Source organism: Heloderma suspectum, chromosome 7 (genome assembly GCF_057233095.1).
Source record: "Heloderma suspectum isolate Gila_16-S chromosome 7, 16-S_ref, whole genome shotgun sequence".
Lineage (NCBI taxonomy): Eukaryota > Metazoa > Chordata > Lepidosauria > Squamata > Helodermatidae > Heloderma > Heloderma suspectum.
In genome coordinates this window covers 77,344,312-77,364,640 of record NC_139464.1, presented here as the reverse complement: position 1 = coordinate 77,364,640, position 20,329 = coordinate 77,344,312, and the positions used below count along the sequence as shown (strand labels likewise).

General features: G+C 43.0%; 1 protein-coding gene across 2 annotated transcripts in view; it reads right to left on the bottom strand.

The window, feature by feature from the left end:
- PRICKLE1 (prickle planar cell polarity protein 1) overlaps positions 1-20,329 on the bottom strand; it is a 95,225-nt gene that overhangs the window by 38,950 nt on the left and 35,946 nt on the right. The window contains exons 2-3 of one of the 2 annotated variants that reach the window (XM_084810680.1): positions 7,087-7,346; positions 4,180-4,279 (exon numbers count right to left, since the gene is read on the bottom strand). The exons of the other annotated variant lie outside the window; for it this stretch is intronic. The gene's annotated coding sequence lies outside the window, so the exon portion shown is untranslated. The remainder of the gene's footprint in view (positions 1-4,179; positions 4,280-7,086; positions 7,347-20,329) is intronic. 2 annotated transcript variants of the gene reach the window in all.

Here is a 20,329-nt window from a genome sequence, read left to right as displayed (position 1 = left end):
TGCCTGCCAGCCTTAACTTTATTATTTTTGTACGGGGAGACTCATAGTAAAAAACAAAAACAAAACCCAATTCTGACCACAAATTATTATTTTTTAATTGAAATTAATGTCACCTTCTGTGGAGTAGGCCCAAATTAAAGTTTCACCCCCAATTTTTTAAAAATGAATTATCTTCCTCTGCGGCTGGGGTGGTTTAAAACTCATTAGGATTGCAATGCCATGCACACTTACCTGAAACTAAGCACCATTGAACATTAGACTGCTCCTGAGCAAACAGGCATAGAATTGTGCTGTAAAGCTGCAATCCTAGAACCAATTACCTGGGAGTATGCTCCATTTAGCCCCACTGAACTGAATGGGGCTAACTTCTGAGTAGACATGCATAGGATTGCGCTGTAAGGTTTGTACATTTAAATAATTTCATTTCAGTCTGGCTTTATTTTTGTTTTTCTTCTGGATTGCTTGCTAGAAATACATGTGTTTAAAAACTCATTTCAATTTGGCTTTGCACAAACTCCCATGTGTGTCAGTTAAAAATTTCATCTGGCTTTCCACCCATTGTGTTGGTTTAAAAATTGGTGCTGAAGGCTACAATCCTTTGCCCACTTACCTGGGAGTAAGCCCCATTGAACTCAATGGGATTTACTTCTGAGTAGACACAAATAAGATGGTGCTCTAAGTGTACTTAGACCTTGTAAGGGAAGAGGTTGTGTAGTAAATGATGACCCCTCGGCTTCACCTCTGGTTGCCCCACCAGCCACAGTGGTTACCAGCCGCCACTGGAAGCATTTGGCTGATTCTCTGGTAGATGAGAAGATCTGACAGTATGCCCTCCCACGTCCCATCTAAAAGATGGCAGAAGAGACACTGCCTGGTTCGGAAGATGGCAGAAGAGACACTGCCAAGCCTCTCCTGCCTGTTTGGAAGATGGGAGTCCAAGGGTGCTTCCAGATGGAGAGCTCCTGGCTCAACCTTCCTCAAGCTGGCCATTGGCCATGCTGGCTGGGAATGATGGGAGTTGCAATCCAACACACCTGGAGGGCATCAGACTGGAGAACGCTGTCCTAGCGAAGACACTGTGCAGCTATTCCATCTTTTTTTCCTAAACAGGTTTTCCACAGTAAGAAAAAGATGGAAGAAACAGCAGGAAAACATGTGAGGGCTATCAACTGAAGATGACACAATCTGGACCCCCCATAAAATTCTGTGAAAGAACCAGTAGAATTGCACAATAAAAGCCTCATCAGGAAGCACCCCAATTTCCAGGCAAATGGAAACGATTCCTGAGCTCATCTGCATGCATGTATGCTGTGGGAGAGGAGAGTGCACTTAACAGACACGCCCTCCCCCACTGCATGTGTGCTGCTTTTCTCATCACCACAAACATAATACACTATAGATTAGCTTCACTACTGAACACGGAGAGCCTATTCACATGCCACGCTAACCCATGGTGGGTGGCTAGCTATGCTGGGTAGGTGGTTATGCAAACAACCTACTGTGCTCCTATCAGACAATCAGGCAAATAAGCTACACAGGGTACCAAGCTGGGCAGGTATCCCAGCTTCCTTTGCAGTAGGAATAGAGATCACTTGAGAGAAGCAGAGCAGCAGCAGCATTTTTGGTTGCTCTTGCTGAGCAGCTCTCTATGCGATCTCCATAACTCAGGCTGGTGCGACAGACAACACGCTAACCCATCATAGGGCAAAATAACCCTTACTGCAGACCATGGGTTCTCAGGGTAGCTCATTTGGGGGAAATAAGCCACCATGGGTAGGAAAAACATCCCACAGACAACACGCTAAGCTCGTTCCGGAAAATAAGCCATCATGGGTTAGCATGTTCTGTGAACACAGCCTGAATGCCAAGAAAAGAATCAGTATGGTGCTGTGGATAGAATGGTTTTGTTTGGGATGCAAGAAACTCAGACTGTGAAGCTTGCCAGTAGCCTGGACAAGTCAGACTCGGCTTGTTGTCAGGCTCTTTTCTTTTAGTCACAGGAACACACACTTTCCTACTGTTAATGTTCTAACTTTCCAAATGGTACAAGTGCTTATTGTTTAACCAAAAAATGCACAAGTTCAACCAGAAAATGAACATGCATTCATTGACCAGTGAAGGCTCTATAATACCACCTCCAGCTCTCTGAAGAGCTGTCATATGCCCATAGTACCTCTCCCTCCTAGAGTGTCTCTGAACATTATTCTCCTTCTCTAGCAGACTATTTTCACATTCAGGCAATTTTAGTCAGGAATCAAGAACAGGACAAATGCACGCATTTGTACATTATGTATACATTATCCAGTGTATTGGTTAATGTGTTTGTTGCATTTTCAATCGTGAGTTGATGGCCTTAATTTTCCTCATTAAATGGCAAAAAAGAAACACACATGTGCAGGATACGATTATGACTTCTATTGCCATTAGAAAAAATATTATGATAGCTATTAGTCTATTATATCCATGCAAATTTTAAAACACAATTAGAAACCATTAGCATGAGCAAAAACCAATATCCATTTTGAGAACTAGCAGTAGAATCAACTATTCTATAAATGTACCATAATTTGATAAAAGCATTTGTGTCAGAGCCTAAGAAAACGAAGATTCTAAATGTCAAACTCTTTGTCTTGAAAAGTTGCAGTCATGTCTCCTCCACCAAAGAACTTATTAAATTGTGTTAGATTAGGTATATCTGCTTGCATCAGTATAAAATATTTTCTTCCACTGCATTCCATTCCAATCAGAAGGACTGCAATCAGACATTTCCCCACTGCATCCTAGCATAATGCAAGATAAGCAAAAACGGCCAACTACTGATTTGCCAATGTTATTTTCATTTAAATGATCGCAAAGTTAAAGCTGTCCAGTACTTAGTGTCAAGGCTAACCTGAAACAAATTCAGTTCAGCAGCCAACACTGGTCAAATCAGTATAAAATTTGCCTTGTGGCTAGGGGCTTCATCATACGGAGCTTTTATCCTGAGATTGAGATTGCTCCTTCATGGAAGTTTGCGTGCTCTTTAGATGATGCTGTGACCCTGCCGTGACCCTCCAGGGCATCTCCTCCATTAAATGCCCTCTGTTCCGTTTTTATATAGATCGCAGATAATGAGCTATCAAATTACCCCGTTGTGTTCCGCTTCAGTTTCCTCCGTGAAAAGAGTAAAAGCGGCAAGAAGAGGAGCAAGATCAATGAAAGATAATGGAAGACTCAGATACGGGGAGAAGGAGGGGGAAGGCAGTGGGGAAAAAGGAAGCACGTGAAAAAGGGAGTCATTGTGATTCCCCCATTTAAAACAGAAGCAGAAAGCCCCGTTTTAAATGCAGAATTTCAGGCTGGTGTAGAAATGCCCTAGAACAGGATTACTACCTGGGATAAAATCAAAATTAAGTAAATCTAAAACCAAGGGCCAAACTAGACATGTTGGTGACAGATCTGTGTGCAGATTCAGCTTTATGCCCGCAGAAGTGTGTGTGCGCATGCACGTGCACGCATGTGTACACTTCCAATTTTAGAGGCAAAACTTGCATATGTGGATGAAAAGAGCTGAGCAATCTTTCCTGTGGCTAACATCTGCCTGTCTACCTGGCATTTTTTGGATCCCAGAGAGAGGGGCTGCAGTGGCCAGCTACTGAAGGGAAAATTGCACAGCTTTCATCACCTGTGCACCCCTTTTGCTTCTTAAAAAGTGGACCTCCCTGTTCTGCTGATTGCCACAGATTCAGGTATAAACCCACAGATCACCCATCATCGTGTCCAATTTCACCCCAATAAATTTGCTATTGTTTCCCATAGGCATCGAAGATAAAATTCAGTTATCTGTTTGGCGATGAGGATTGTTATCATTCAGGCCTGGAGTCTTACAACAACCTTCTGGAATAATCTTAGCAATCAGGTCCCAATCTTTGGATTTCCTAGAAGAAACCAACAATCCCTTTCCATGGCCTGCCCCTCCCCTCAAAAGTGCACATATCTTGCACAGCTAGTCCTCTTGCAGAAAACCAGTGTTTCCTTTCCCTGGATTTCCTTAATGTTTGCATGAAAAAAGGTATTTGTTTAAACCAGAATCAAGAGCTTAAACTTTAAAGGCCTGTCTGAGAAGGGGTTCAAATCCTGTGCATTTACCTATATCATAAGATGTTACAATTCATCTAGACGAGATACATATTACTTTACCGGGCTTGGGTTCCTTGGGCTGGGGAACCTATGGCCTTCCACATGTTGTATTTCTCCAGATCTTATGAGTGACAGCCAGGAGTCATAGATGATGGGAGTTCTAGTCCAGCAATAAATAAATAAATAAATAAATAAATAAATAAATAAATAAATATTTCTATACCACCCAATAGCTGAAGCTCTCTGGGCAGTTCACAAAAATTAAAACCACAAAGCACAGCATAAAACAATATAAAATATGAAAGCTTAAAACCATAATATAACAGTACAATCAGAATAAAACCTAGCAGCAATGCAGAGATTTAAAATACAGATTTAAAACAGCAAAGCTAGGAAACTAAAATGCTAAAATGCCTGGGAAAATAAAAAGGTCTTCACCTGGCGCCGGAAGGAATACAATGTAGGTGCCAGGTGAACCTCACTAGGGAGCTCATTACACAGCCGGGGTGCCACAGCAGAAAAGGCCCGCCTCACTTCCTTTGGCAGGGGCTCATGGAGAACAGCCACTGAGGATGATGTTAAGGTCCAGGCAGGCACATATGGGAGGAGGCAATCTTTCAGGTAACTTGGCCCCAAGCCTTTTAGGGCTTTGAATGTTAATACCAGCACTATGAATTGGGCCTGGAAATGGACTGGCAGCCAGTGCAGCTGGAAAAGTACTGGCATAATGTGATCTTGTTGGCCAGTCCCTATTAATGATCTCGCTGCCCTATTTTGGACTAGCTGAAGTTTCCGGACCATTTTCAAAGGCAGCCCCACATATTGCAGTAACCCATACCAGAGGTTATCAAAGAGCTTCGACTGTTGGGCGGTATAGAAATGAAATGAATAAATAAATAAATATCAGAGCATGGATAACTGTAGCTAGGCTATCTCTGTCCAGATAAGGGTGTAGTTGTTATACCAGCCTAAGCTGATAAAAACTGCTCCAAGCCACTGAGTTCACCTGTGTCTCAAGTGACAGTTCTGGGTCCAAGAATACCCCCGAACTACGAACCTTATCCTTTAGGGGGAGTGCAACCCCCTCCAGAACAGGTTGAACATCACCTAGCCGGGCAGATGAACCACTCACTAACAGTACTTCCATCTTGTCTGGATTGAGTTTCAGTTTATTGGACCTCATCCCGTCCATTACCATACCCAGGCACTGATTCAGAGCAGCCACTGCCTCACCTGGGTTTGATGAAAAGGAGAGGTAGAGCTGGGTGTGATCTGCATATTGATGGCACCTCAGCCCACACCTCTGGATAACCTCCCCCAGAAGTTTCATGGAGACGTTGAACAGCATGGGGGATAAAATAGAGCCCTGTGGAGCCCCATGGTATAATTGCCAAGGCACAGAGCAATAATCCCCCAGCACCACCTTCTGGAATCGGCCATCCAAGTAGGAGCGGAACCACTGTAGTGCAGTGCCTCCAACTCCCAACCCAGACAACCTATCCAGAAGGATACCATGGTTGATGGTATCAAAAACCACTGAGAGGTCCAGGAGAATCAACAGGGTCACACTCCCTCTGTCCCTCTCCCGGCTAAGGTCATCCCACAAGGCAACCAAGGAAGTTTCCATTCCAAAACCAGGCCTGAAGCCTGATTGAAATGCATCTAGATAATCCGTTTCATTCAAGAGTGCCTGGAGCTGTCCTGCAACCATCTGCTCAAGCACCTTGCCCAGGAAGAGGATGTTGACCACCAGCATATAGTTGTTAACATCTTCAGGGTCCAGGTTAGGCTTTTTCGGGAGTGGCCTGATTACCACCTCTTTTAAAGAGGCTAGCACCACTCCCTCTCTCAAAGAGGAATTTGCAACTTCCTGGACCCAGCCAGACATCCCCTCCTTGTTTGATGTAAGAAGCCAATAAGGGCAAGGATAAAGCACACAGGTGGTTGACTGGACTTGGCCAAGCACCTTGTCCGCATCCTCAGGCCTCAATAACTGAAACTCATCCGATAAAATTAGACCAGACAGTGCTCTAGATGCCTCTACTAATGGAACTGCATTAATCATGGTGTCCAATTCATGACGAATCTGAGCAACTTTATCTTCAAAGTGCCGTGCAAACTCATCACAGCGTGCTACTAAGGGTTCCACAGTCTCTCTCCCTGGCCCAGAATGTAACAGGTGACGAACCCCTTGGAAAAGCTCTGCTGGACGACACTGAGAAGACGCAATGCTGCTGGAAAAGAACTGTCTCTTGGCCACCCTCACCACCACAGAGTAGGCTCAATAATGAACTCTAGCCTGTGTTCGGTCAGACTCAGCACAAGTTTTCTTCCACCTGCCTTCTAGCCGTATCCCCTCTTGCTTCATTGCCCTCAGCTCGGGAGTATACCAAGGAGCTGGCCGGGCTCTGCTCAGGGGGAGAGGGCGCTTGGGCGTGATCATGTCAACCGCCTGAGTCATCTCTGCATTCCACAAAGCGACCTGGGCTTTGACAGGAACACCAGCCACGCCAGCAGGAAAATCCCCCAGAGCTCTCTGGAATCCATCAGCATCCATTAGCCTCCAGGGGTGGGCCATTTTAATAGGTTCCCCACCCTTGCAGAGGGGGAAGGCTGCCAAGAGTCTAACCTTCAGTAGGAAGTGATCCGACCATGACAAGGGGACAGATGTTAATTCCCCCACTTTCAGATCACCATCCTCCTGCCCAGTCGAGAAAACCAGATCAAGCATGTGTCCTTTTATATGTGTTGAGCAGATGACATGTTGGGACAGCCCCGTGGTTGTCATGGCGGCCATGAAGGCCTGAGCTGCTCCTGGAGGGCTACAGGTTGCCCAGCCCTGCTTTAGTAGCACAGGCTTCTTGTTCACACCACCTTAATTTCTGTTATTTTGAAGGCTTGCACAGATTCTGAAAAACTGGCTCACACTTGGAAGCCTTTAGTTACAGGGTCATACAAATGTTTTACCTCCAGGTGATGCCTATGTTTCAGAGAAGATAACACTTAAAACTGCATTCAAGAAGCCCCATCGAATTGTAATTGTCCACCAACTGTGCTCTGCAACTGTCACTTCCACATTACTGGATTTGGTCTGAAATGCAAGTGACGGAAGGCACACAGCTCTCCACCATGGCCGTGCAAATCTTGGCATTATTTTTAAACATCTTCAAAGAAGTCTTTCCAGGACAGGCACTTCCCTGAAGTTCTACAGGAAGCAGCACGTAGCCCTTTGAAAGGAAAAAAAGTGGTCAATGCAAAATAAAGTTGTCCCATCCTTGTAGCAATTCCACTCCTTTTTTTTTTCTTTGAAGGATATGTTTTCAACTCTCTGGCAACACTTCTCCTGAGTAAAACAGGACCTTCTCTAGAAAACCTACCTCACTCCCAATTATATTTGCACTAAGTTTGGAGACAACAGGAATTGAGCCAGAGGCAGCATAGGATTTGAGCCAGCTTGGTCTCATTTGCCCCACTCTCCGGAGATCATCCTGTGTACAAACTCCAACGAATGTGAGGAAGTGGTTGATGAAGTGATGGATTCTGCAAGATGTGTACTCGGTTATCTACATCCCAATGGAGGTGAGAGAAAGACACTTTATTTAGCAAGCAGTCTGAACTTTAAATACTGCAAACACCGCAAACAATAAAAAGTGAGGCATTTTTATCACATCACTTGTTGCTTATCTGAAGTGATTCTTCTCAGTTCAAAGGGTCAATTTCACACCAGGATACCAGTATTTATCAGCCTACTTGGCCGGCCTCCCGATTGTAAAGAGAAGTGTTGCCTCCAACTGGTATGACAATGGCCCAATCAAACAGGCACTTCAAAAGATATAGACTATGCAGATACTTTGAACTGACCAGTGTCCCCCTGCTAAATTCCAAGGGGCTTTCTGCATCTGCATGCAGAAGTTCCAACGCACTCTCCAGGACTCTACAAGGAAGTATGCAAAAAGTCAATGTTGCACAGCCAGGAAGGCCTGGCGTGCTATGGTCCATGGGGACACGAAGAGTCAAAGAGAAGAGTCAAAGAGTCGGACACAACTTAACAACTGAACAAAAGTCATTCATATAGGCAGAGCACTGGGTTGTGAAATGCAGAATCATCATCATCATCATCAGGTCAACGCCTTTGGTGATGTAACCCTAGTGGCCAAGGGGGTTGGATCTGGACTTAGAGTAGAGCCATTGAAATCAATAGGACAAGTTATGACTAATTCAGGCCCCACTGATTTCAATGGGTCTACTCTGGATATGACCAAATCTGGATCAGGAAGGGCTATAACAGCTCAGTGGCAGAGCATCTGCTTTACATACAAAGTCCCAGGTTTGATCCCAGCATCTCCAGGTAGGGCTGGAAAAATTCCTGCCTGAAACCTTGAAGAGCTGCTTCAAGCTGCTTCGGTGTCAACAATACTGGGCTAAATGGACCAATGGTTATGTTCCTAACCCAAGAAGTGTTCTGTGCATACAAGTCCTATTACCTTGCTACTAGTAAACACCTCTGGGCATGGGAACATCCATCCATGCCCTGTAGTAGCTAGTGTTAGGGGAAAATAAGACCCTAACCAATGTGGTATAGTGGTTAGAGTGTTGGACTGGAACTCAGGAGATCTGGGTTCTAGTCTCTATTTGGCCATGGAGCTCGCTGAGTGACTCTCAGCCTAACCGACCTGACAGGGTTGTTGTGAGGATAAAATGGAAAGGAGGAGGACCAAGTGAACTGCCTGGGTGTCCTTGCAAGAGGAAAAAAGGCGGGATATAAATGTAATAAATAAATAACCAGACCTTGCTCACCTGCACACAGAAACCCTTAATTATACAAGAATTGTCCAGACACCAGCCGGGATTCAACTGCCCAGCATTGCCCCCTCCCCCATAGGTAGCCCTCAGGCTGTGGCCATAGATGAATTGGCCCAGCTCCCCACCTCTTACAAACTTTTAGATATGCAGCCATCTCCACATGTGAATCAACTCCATTCAAACTGGCAGGTATGCAAGTGAAGGGCTTTCTGAAAGGGTCTTGTTCCGTTTTATAAATCAGGACCAGGTATCACCAAGGCCCTCCCCACCCTTTCCCTTTAACAACCAACAACCTATTGTAACTGCTGCAGTAAACATCTCTTGATCTCTCCAGAGTAGGATACTTAGCAGAGATGCAAAGTGACTATAAAAAGTAAGTGCCAGAGCACTGCCTGTTTACTTGCTTTGTTTGAACAGGAGGCTCCTGGTTTGAGCTCTCTAGCAAACAGAGACTAGAAGAATGCCACTCTGCTCTCTTCCCTGCTCTCTTTCTTCAAATGTTCTACCTTTCACATTTTAGCTGAACCACTAATGAACAAATAGCACCACACATATGAAATTTGTCTTGTCCCAGGAGCCAGAAACATGATTTAGCAAAACCGCAATAGGTAGTTTTTCACCTCTATTTACTACTGTAACCCACATACATTCAAGAGCATTAAAAAAAGAAAAGATAGAACCTCATTTGCAAGCTAGTGAAATCACTATAGGAAAAAAGCTTAATCGTTAGGGCTCTACTCTTAGCATCTATGAACAGTTCAACTTGGGGGCACAACCCCATGCTTGTTTCGGCAGCATGGCTGGCTGGGGAATGCCGGAAGTTGTAGGACATTTTCTGTCTAAACATGCATAGGATTGCGCATCTGAATAAAAGACCTGCCACGGTTTTATTGCTGCAATTTGATTTTAAATATTTTTTATTCTTTTCTATTTTGACATTTTCCCTCATTGTCCCCTATTCAGGAAACTTTTTTAAATGTAGAAGAGTTTATAAATGTTGTACATAAATAATACATTTTTGAACTTAAACGAGACAAAAGCCTGGGAAGTGTAAGCTCTGCTGCATTACAACAATTGGTTTTGCACTCAAGTCTCAAAGAGAAAGCAGCCTCTTAGCCTAAACTACCTCACAGGAAGGTTTTGTTTCTGCTTTTGTTCTGTTATGGTTTTATTGAACTGTTGTTTTGAAGTGTACATAGCTTTGAGGGCCCTGGTGGGCAGAAAAATTATTTATAAATCCTTCTCATAAATAGTAAGACTGTTCTGAACCTTCAGTTAGTGCAGAATATAGTAGCAAGGATGTTAACTGTCTTTGATAGCAGGCAACATCTCACTTAAAGAACTTCACTTTTAAGTGAAATGTTTCTGGCCATAATTCAATGTGACCTGTAAAAGTACTGACCAGAAAAGCCCTAAATGGCCTAGGATGGGATGCCTGATGAACTGCCTTTTCCCATTCAACCTTCTCTGGTAGTTAGTATCTATCAGAGGCCCTGCTCAGACCACACTCCCCTTCTAAGATGAGATGTGTAGCAACTGGGGTCGGGGCCTTTTTGGTCATGGCACCTTGCTTGTAGAATTCCCTCCCATTCTCCATTAGTCTGGTTTCCTTTCATAGCATTTAGACACCACCCAAATATGCTACTGTTTTCTCAAGCTTTTTGATGGGATTATAGGGTTTTTTTAAAAAGCTGCTTTAAATGTTAATGTTTTGTTATTGTTAAGAATTGTATTCTGTTGCAAGCCACCTCAGGATCACAGCTGACAGGTGGAGTATAAATAAAATAAAATGTAGACCTTTCCCTTGTATTCCAAGCTGGAACACAGTCAAGGATACGGAATATATTTTCCTGCAGCTATACTATAGCAACACCAATGACAGAGCTTTGGGGCCAAACAGCCTACATGGAATTGGTTGTTGGTGTCATGAGAACATGCCTTGCTCTTTGCTCCAACATTTTCGCCATTCTGTTGGGAAAGTTTGCCACAGTTTTTCCTTCAGGGCATGCAAGTGTTACTGACATTTCAGATCAATATGTAAACCTGAGTCTTCCTAACATCAGCAGCAACTTGCCATGCAACCCTCTCCACACTGGTCAGACATTGCCAGACTTGCTCAACTTGCTTGTCCTTGCCTTCTTGGTTCACTTGGCGTGCTGCCTCCTAAGGTCCCTGCTTCTTCTCTCTCTTCTTCCCTATGCCCTTCTGCTTGCCCACTACCACTGTTGCATCCAAACATATCAGCCAATGCCAACAGAGCCCTTCTACCTGTTTTGCCCCTGTATATTAGGGAAGCTCAGCCAACCATTGTGGAGGTTTCTTCTGCACAACTACACAATCATTTAACATACATGACTAGTCTGATCATGCTCCTCATTCCCACCATAAGAGAACAAATCCATGTTTGGCATTAAAAGTAGATGGGGGCCTCTCTATGGCCAGCAAGAGGACTGTGAAGACGACAGTCGTTTAAAGGTTGGTATTGGAAAAGCTAGGGTCACTAGCTAACCCAGTTCATATAGTGTTCATTTATCCAAGTTGGATATCACAGCAAGTTGGACAGCAAGCATTTTCAGCATCTTAATTAGGCTACAAATCAACTCACCGACCATGGAAATAGTTTAGCAGTGAGATAACTCAGACAATTAAGAGCTGCAGACTCGATCCAACTAGGCTAAACTATTGGAAACAAAGCCCAATCTTCTTTTAAGCATTTTTTTCCGAGGACACTAAAGCTCATGAATGGTTATCATATTGTTGTACATTTTCAGTCTAAGGTTGGTCCACAGGCAATTTGAATTACCACTCCAGATATCTCCCTTCCTCAGATGATCAAACATTGCCAGAAAATGAACATTTGTTGAAACTGGGGGAAACAGATATACAAAATAGCTGTCAGTAGTGTTTCCTCACTACCAAACTATCAATCATTACAATATTTTCTCATTACTTTGCAGTTATTTGGTGCTTTTGATTGTTTAGCAAACACACACCTCAAGCCCTTTGTTATATCCAAGTATCATGCATCCACCATTGCTTCCCCACTTGAAACCAAGATGATAACAATGTTCCTGTTGTGGTTCTCTTCGTGCCCCTCATGCATGAACAAACATTGCTCTGAATGACTTACATTTATAAATGTCCACTTGTAGTATTATATCTTGGCAGAGTTCTGTAGCCTCAATGGAATGTTGATAAAATGACTCCAGTATTAAGTGAACTGGGAACTGCAGCCAATTTTATTTGCTTCTCTTAACAAGAGACACTTCACACAAGCTTTTTTTTTCAGCAGAGCTAATCTTTAGGTACGGGGCCGCGGTGGCTTAGTGGTTAAGACGCTGAACTGCAGACCGGAAGGTCAGCAGGACAGCAGTTCGAGACCCGAGTGCCGCATGACGGAGTGAGCTCCTGTCTTCAGTCCCAGCTCCTGCCAACCTAGCAGTTCAAAAGCAAGAAATTGCAAGTAGATAAATAGGTACTGCTTTGGTGGGAAAGGTAACTGCGTTCTGTGCACCTTCGTGTTCAGTCATGCCGGCCACATGACCACGGAAGCGTCTTCGGACAGCGCTGGCTCTTCGGCTTATTAATGGAGATGAGCACCACACCCTAGATTCGGACACGACTGGTTGGGGACACTTTTTTTTAATCTTTAGGTAGGAAAATTGTGTACACCACCACTTGGGAAGCCCAACATGAGTACTTTGCCATAGGTCCATGAACTAGGAGTCTTCGTGGCAAAACAATGTGCACTTGCCAAGTATACATACTTCCCCTGTGATGAAATTAAGTCCATCAACCCAATCCTAAACAGGTTCGCTTGGAATTAGGACCCACCAAATTCAGTGGAACTTACTTTCTGGCAAGTAGCTTAGGGCCACAGCCTGTGTTGGTAAAACATGTACCAAATAGCTTCAAGCTTCCAAGAGAAAACAGTATTATTTCTTATTTATATGATGCCATCAGTGCACATGGCACCTTACAGTGAACAATGGGACTGGTCCCGGCCCCAAAGGAGCTTACAATTCTAAAATTCAATGAAGAGGAAACAAAGTAAGGGAAGGCAATATGCAGACATTTCCGTTGTATGTGCTTAGGCTTAGTTACAGTAAGACATGGGAAGAGGGTGCTTACTTTTTAAGATTATCTTACCACGGTTATCCAGCTACATAGCCAAGGGGCAGCTAACCTGATTGTTCCACTTTATATCTTGAATGGAAGCAAGAACCACCAAGCTGCTTTGTATAGTACCCCGAGGAAAGCCAGTCTTCTTGAAAGGACGCACGAAGTGTAAATTAAACATTTCTACTCTTGGGGTTCCAAGATGGAACACATCTACCAAGTTACGTTGGACTAAATGGCAGTAAAAAAAACACACACCCCGTAGCGAACATGGTCTTTCGGCATTAAACATTTAAGATTTTATTTGTAATTAAAGTGTTCCACAGGAAACATTTACTGTGGCTTTAATTGCCCAATTAAACCTGTTCTTGCACACTTTTATGCCATCTAGTAGAAGAAACATACAGATGGCAATGGTTTAAAACTAGTGATCTTATGCCTATACAACTCAAAATGAAATTCAGAAGAGAAATAGCTAGTGTTAGGTCCCTTATAAACGTCACTGGTGATAAATGTCACTGGCTTGCCTTATTTCCCTGAAATAAAAAGAAAATGGGACAGTATTCGAGGGTAGAGGCTGGGCCAACTTGCTCAGCACTATAATGAAACCTTTTAGTTGCACAACACGCTTTTCTGGTGTGAACAAAAGAATCCCAGACAGACGCAATCTGGGAGGGGAATGCAGCTGCCACCTGTGATGTAGGTTCAGTAAGGGCCAAACATATACATGTGTTTAAAAACCCTTAAAATAGCACCTGGAGGGAGGCACAATCAAGATCAGAGCATATGGCGGGGGGGGGGGGCGGTTAACCCTTCTGCCCATACTGTGATCCCAACAAAAATCACACATATACACATTTGGCAGGAGAGTGAAGCCACTGTTGGTGCAAAGAGTGGCTTCTCTAGCAGCATCAGGAGGGAGTTTTGAAAGAACCACAGCATGTGGGAGAGTTGAAAAAAAAACAACTTTCCTCTGCACCACAGTCCCCCTGCTGCTGCCGCCCCTCCATTTCAGCTGCTATTTAAAGTTGTTGTTTTAAGTATGTGTTTAATGTAATGCGTAGTTTGGCCTTGAGCTGTCCTGAGCAAGTAACTTGGTCTCTCCCTATCATCTGCCTAGCAGGACAAGCAACCTGTATCATACTGCTGCTGTGAGGATCAACAAGAAGTAAATTTATTAAGCACTCTGTAATTAAAAGCACTATAGAACTGCTAAACGCTAATACAGATTTCTGTTCAGCATCCAGAATGATAATAATTCTGAACAGAGTACCCAACAGGGTGGAAGGCATTAGCTACACAATAGTGCAAAAACAGAAATAAAGGTAAAAACGTTTAAAATGCTTGTTGAGTTGCTGGCAGGAAATAGAATTGGGGGAGACTTTCATGGAGGATTCTCCTCAAAAAGCCCCCTAGTTCCAGAGCTTTTAGTCAGCACTACCTCCCTTTTTAAACTTCATATAGACATGAAGATTACATGTTATCCTCTATGGCAGCCTTCCCCAACCTGGTGCCCTCCAGATGTTTTGGACTCCAACTCCCATCAGCCACAGCCAGCATGGCCAGTGGTCAGGGATGCTGAGAGTTTTAGTCCAAAAATCTGGAAGGCAACAGGTTGGGGAAAGCTGCTTTATGGATACAAGATGGGGGACGTGGTGCACTGAACTTTGCTCCTGTTCTCAAGATCACCACAATATTGCTCTATATATGTCAATCCCTCCCTTACAATTTTAGCACACACACCCCAGTTGGACCACAAATTTTACCAAACCCATTTTATCAAAGCCAGGCTGGATGACAGTCCACAAATTTGACTCCCATTCTGTAGTGATGTAGCAGAATGACAGCCTTCAAATTTGAAATAAAATGGTTAATGGTGACCATTTATTTTCATTCAGAATTAATAGAAGCCACCTGTTTAGTGATAAGCAAGTGCTATAACTACTTCTACAGAAGGGAGCAGGAGAGGCAAAATAGCACAAGAAATGAAACATGATAAACAAAAAAACACAAAACCTAAATCAATAGCATTCATTAATCTTGAAGTGCTGCTTTGGATTTCTTATCAGGTGTCTTTGATAAATTTGGACAAAAACCTCAAATGCTATTCTTGGTAATGTATACCTTCATACCCTTCAATTGTATAGTTACATTAGATTTAGAAACTGTAATTGCAGAAACATAACCCATGCCACTCTCCACATAAATGATCTGTAATTCTAAGTCAGATATCTATGCCTAGTGTAAAAGCACCTTAAAAAGGAAGGTACCTCAAACACTCCCAACTCACTCTTCCCTTTGAATGAGGACTATCTCTTGAGTTTTAGCTAAACTAACATTCAGGACTTTTAAGCAGATGAGAAGGGGAAGAGGGGGTCAGAGACAAATAAGCGGGTTTTGTTCAAGTTAGCTCTTTGTTGGTTCTCTGCAATGAGGAACATCTATTTCCCTAATGGCTGTCAATATTGACCCACCTGTAAGCTTCAAGGATGCAATATTACACACAAAGATGAGAAGTATGGTCCTGGCATACCTGTAGCTTTCGGTAATAATTTGTATGCTTTCTGGTATAGCTCATGCCAGAAATATCCAGAATAGACAAGAAGTAACCAAGGTAACTGTCACCAGCTTCCCTGCATTTGCTTACTGTAGTCCAAATAGCTATACTATTTTTATCAGGTGATCAGAGAACTCACATTAAGTTTTCTATTTACAAGTCAATAAAAATAGGTTACTATTAATCTGTCCTCAAATCCCAACTTGACCCAGAAAGAACAAACAAACAAACACAAAAGATTCAAAAGCAGTTGTTATGGTTCATCAGTTTAATTCTTTTGCACTAAAACCAGTGTTACGGTATCCTCAGATGTTACCTTTCTGGAGAAGAGCTGCAACAGAATGTGCTCCTCCCATTCTGCTCCAGTAATATCAGAAGATTTACTAGACAATATACTACTGGATGAACCCTCAAGTTAAGAATATCATGGGGCTAAATATCATGTTGCCAGCATTCAGTGACCTGGGGGTGCAGAACCCCTTTTAGCCCGAGGGCTAAATTTCATTTTGAAGACGCTCTCAGAGGATGCATTTCAGGGCTGAAGGCAAAAGAAAATGATCTGGTTTGCACATGACAAACCATGGTTTAATTAACCATGGTTTGTTGAATCATGAGTTATTATATGTGAACCCAGAACTATGGGTTTGTAGAGAACCTATGGTTTGTTGTTGGGTTGTGAACTGTAGGTTGTTTACATCATGAGTTGTCATTACATGTAAACCCAGAATCATGGGTTGTTCATGGGTTGTTTCGCCAGGCTACAGAGACAGTGGGAAAAGCAGTCAAAAACACCAGCCTCTTTACATGCCAATACTGCAGTGCCACAAACTATTTGGGATACACGGAGGGAGCAGGTGAAGGAGGAAGCAAACAAACAACCCAGGGACTGAAAAAACAAACCATGATTTGTTCAACTGTCTGTCAGACATACCCTTGGTAATGTTACTTGCAAATCAGGCCAGAGTCTCTAAGGCTGCTTCCAGAAGAGGCTTTTAATGTGCAATTGCCCTGTCTCATTCATGGAGTTTTACAGGGGGTCCAGACGACAATGTCTTATATTTGTAAGCCTCCCGTGTTTTCCTACCACTTCTTCCATCCTTTTTTTTTTTACTGTGCAAAATCCATTAAGGAAGAAAAGATGGAATTGCTTCACAATTCCTTCTGAATTTTGGCACTAGGACCTCTCAGTCTGGAAAAAACCCAATAATACTCACTAACGTCATGGCGTTCACTGATGGAACAGGGAGCAGAGCCTCAGATACTAAACGCAAAGCTCGGGCAGGCTCGCGCTAGATGGTCCTTCAGATGACCTGGTCCCAATTCATTTAGGGCTTTAAAGGCTAATACCAGCACCTTAAATAGGTGAAAACTGGAAACAAATAGACAACGTAAGTGGCACAGAATAACACGATCCAGACATCTAATCTTACAACTGGTCTTGCTGCTGCATTCTGCACCAATTGCAGTTTCCAAGTGTCTACAGGGACAGACCCACATAAAGCACATTACAGTAATTAAACCTAGATGCAACCAGAGGATATGTTACTGAGGTGAGGTCAGCTTTCTCTAGCACTCCCAGCCAATAATACCAACTGTGCTTCAATAATAAGCACCCAGTCCAAACTACATACTAGGCTCTCTAGGAAAAGTACAACCTCATGCACAGTCATTTGCACAACTCCCCACACAACACTTCCATCTTGTCTGGATTAAGCTTCAGCTTGTTTGCCCCAAAATAATCCGTAAACACCTCCACATCCCCAAGTCCTCAGCCAGAGATGGTGGTATCAAAAACTGTTGAGAGGTCCAAGCAAATGAACAGGGTCAATCTCCCTACTTCCATTCCCTAGCATGTTATCCATCAAGGTAGTTTCTGTCCCAAGCCCAGGCCAGAAGCCAGGCTGGAATGGATCTAAATAGTCAGTGTCCTCCAAGTCTCTGTGGAATTGACAGACCACTAGCACCTTGCTTATGATGATACATTTCCCAGTGCCATAAAATCTAAATCTGGCTTTTCCAGAAGTGGTTACATCACTGATTCTTTTAAAACAGTTGGGACAGCCCCATCTGTTTGTGATGTGTTCACCACCTCTGAATGTCCTGTAACTGCATTGAGGGATGGCCTATCCTTTGGCAGAGAGTGGTGGCCAACTCAGGTGTTGGATGCTATTTATTTATTTATTTCTATACCGCCCAATAGCCGAAGCTCTCTTCTAGTGGGATGCTAGTGGGAGCATTGGACGAGGTGTTGGAGAACAGAACTGTGCGTGCCATGCAACCTGTCCTTTCCCCCTAAGCTAGCCTGCTGCCCTCAGGAATGGTGGAGGATGCTGTCCTATTGCAAGTGTTAAAGTAGATTTATCTATCAGTCTGGTCAGCTTCTGTACATGGAATGCAAGCCCTCTTGTGAGCTTTCCACAGGCATTTGGTTGGCCACTATGCAAAAAGAATGCTGGTCAAGATAGGCCTTTGGTTTGATCCAGCATGGCTCTTCCTATGTTCTTATCGGAGCGCGGGGGGATCTTGTCGTTCACCTCAGGCAGCAAAATGTCTTGGGCTGGCCCTGGGTATATGTACTATTATGAATTTGACAGAGTTCAACCACACTGGATAATCACCAGACTTCCATCTTGCTATGTGCTTAATTAATATGCACTGACCAGAAAATAAGTAACTGAAGGTAGCTGACACTGAGCCAAGTGAGGGCCAAACAAGAATGTGTTTGTATCTTTTGTGCAAACCACTGACATGAAACCACTGATAGGTTCTTAGAGAACCTTCTTGTGATCCCTGCATCACATAGACACTTGACACTTCGGAGTGTGCATCAGTTTGAAGGCAGAATGTGTGGAGTGGTTTCATGCAAGCAGCTGTCCTGTTTCTTCTCAAAGTATAGGTTTCATCTCAGAACTGAAATAGGAGAATGGTTTAGTCTGGCATCATTCAGTGCAACTACCCACCACATTCTCTGTTAGGAGTTGCAGTGGAATACGTATCAGCCTACTGTAAACCCCTAGGTAAAGTTACATGTAATGTAAGATGGAGAAGCAGTTTCTATACATTAAGAATTTGAGTTGGCTAATTAAAACACACCAGCAATTAACACAGGCAAGTGTAACTTACATAATGCCATTGAAGCTCCTAAGAGGAGTTAATCGATGAAGAACTTTGCTTTAGCACTTGCTATCTGCTAGCTTCCTACAGTATTCCATGTACAATTGAATGTGCTGGCTCTAACAGAGGTTAATAGTGCAATCCTATGCATGTCTACTCAGAAGTAAGCCCCACTGAGTTCAATGGGTTTTACTCCCAGGAATCTTTGTACAGGATTGCAGCCTAAGGAACTGAATAGCTGGGATCTACAAATCGTAGAAACAGCCTCACTCCCTTTGTCCCATCACAGACTCAATGGTTATCCAGAAGGAACACCCTGATGGTGCCCTTCACAGACTTCGCTTGCACCATAAGATCATTCAGCAGGACAATACTGATGGCTGCTAACCAGCGTTTGACTCCACAGGTCCCTAAAAGGCCAGGCAAAGGTGCTCTCCAAATGCTTTTCAGTCAGGCATTTTGTAAGCAGGAATGAGAATACATCTTTATTTAATTCTTTGGTGACTAACCTTTTCTTTATCATCCAATGTCATTGCCAACATTTGATTTACTGTACAGGTACTTGGAACAAAATTGTATCAAAATGTACAAGACACCCCCCCCCCGCCAATAAACATGTTTCGTATCAGGGTGTAAGATAGTTTATATACAAAGACAGAGAGAAATCCATTGACAAGTGAAAGGCACATTAGAGAATACGTTTAAGAAAATGTAGGGGTCAAATCATAAATGAAATAGGCTCAAATTCATTGAATGGATTCTTTGTAACCAGAAAGTTATCTTGCACCCAAAGAATTTTATACATTTCACTTACAATTAGTTTATGCTCATGTGAAACCTTAGCTTAAATAAAAACAAACCTGCTGAATAATTCCTCTTTATCCATTTTCATGTTTTTAAAATGAAAAAAGTGTAACAGCACAGTAATAACTTATTAAAAAAATGCAAATTTAATTAAATACAAAAAGGTACAATGTTTCCCTTAAGATTTACTACCATTTTTCTGAAGACTAAGCTTTCTGTAAAACTCCAGATGCTAAATTGCCTCAGGAAAATTCCAGTAGTATTTTCTCCTGTGCAAACTGCGGAATTTGACTGCTTCCATACAGAACCTTTTTTGTTTGATCATTCTGTTAATTTTCTTTTGCAGAGACATCGGGTGATCAGCCTCTTCTGTCTTGGCTACTTTTTGGAGAAGTGTCTGTTTCATGGAGATAGTGTTACAGCATATTCAATATTCACTTACACAGGTCCCGATACAAAGAACACCTTTACATGTGGGTGTAAGCTTTCAAATAAATGCACAGCAGGTTTCTCCACCACCACCATTTTGTTTTCCAGAACAGGACCCACCCAATCTGGAGACACACTGCAAGCCCATTTTAAAATTGGAGGGATGCACTACAGGAAGACAAGAGTTTCAGAGATATGATGCACACAGCTTTCATCTTTACATGTCCCACTATACTGAAGCAACAGAATAATATCACGATTCTTCATTCAAAGTCTTTAGCCTAGAGATGTAATATAAAATGAGTGCTCAGCTGTGCTTCAACCCAATCTTCATTTTCAGAAAAGCATTAAGGTTAACTGAACCCTGGTTCAAGGCCTATCCCC